The following is a 912-nucleotide window of genomic DNA, read 5'->3' on the forward strand; positions in this document are numbered from 1 at the left end:
AGATAATAAGCCCCTTAAGGACTGCACGATTCCCAGTAAAGAAGAACCACATTGCAGTATATTCCATCCACCCATTGGGCTAAACAATTTCGAGATTAAGCCCTCTCTTGTGGGCATGGTTCAACAAAACCAGCTTGCTGGACTACCTCTAGAAATGCTAATTTACACTTATCTATCTTTGTCGAATTTTGCGGCACATTGAAAGCTAACAATGTTGATCCCGCTGCTATTCAAATTAGATTATTTCGATTCTCTTTACGGGATAAAGCTTGCACTTGCCTGCAATCCCTTCTTGCAAACTCCATCACTACTTGGGAACCGCTGAAAGTTGTGTTTCTAGGGTGATATTTTCTGACGAGTAAGACAACACAAATTAGGAGTGAGATATCAAACTTTAGACAGGAAGAATGGGAATCTCTATTTGACGCTTATGAGTGTTTTAAGGACTTATTGAGGATGTGCCCATTCATGGGCGTGAAAAGTGGCTAATTGTCCATACCTTTTATAATGGTCTCCTTTATTCCACAAGGATGACCCTTGATGCAACTGTCAATGATGCCCTTATGATCAACTCCAAGGATGTGGCCTAATAGGACATTAAAAAAAATACCACTTATGGGAAAGCGCTTGTGAAATCACTGCAAAAGCAACCCTTCAAAAAGGTGGACTTTATCAAGTTAGTTCCTTTAACCATATGCATGCTAAGGTATATGCTACCAACTTATTGGCGTTGGCTTGTGTGAGCAAGATTTGCTGCAACAATTAACACATCTAGCCTTGACGAAATTATCTAATTGTGCTTCTTGCACATAAAACAAGGCCTCCGCATCATAGAGAGAAGTGGATTTAGAACTCCCATACATTTGCATAATATTTGGGGTGTATTCTTCAAGAAAACCATCTAGGATCAAG

General features: G+C 39.8%; 1 non-coding gene across 1 annotated transcript; it reads right to left on the reverse strand.

Annotated features, from left to right (window-relative positions):
* Window positions 1–369: 369 nt before the first annotated feature.
* Window positions 370–475, reverse strand: LOC131593823 (small nucleolar RNA R71). Its single transcript, XR_009281202.1, has one exon. It is a non-coding gene; the product is annotated as a small nucleolar RNA R71 (small nucleolar RNA).
* Window positions 476–912: the final 437 nt, after the last annotated feature.

The sequence above is a fragment of the Vicia villosa genome, linkage group LG3, assembly GCF_029867415.1.
Source record: "Vicia villosa cultivar HV-30 ecotype Madison, WI linkage group LG3, Vvil1.0, whole genome shotgun sequence".
NCBI lineage: Eukaryota > Viridiplantae > Streptophyta > Magnoliopsida > Fabales > Fabaceae > Vicia > Vicia villosa.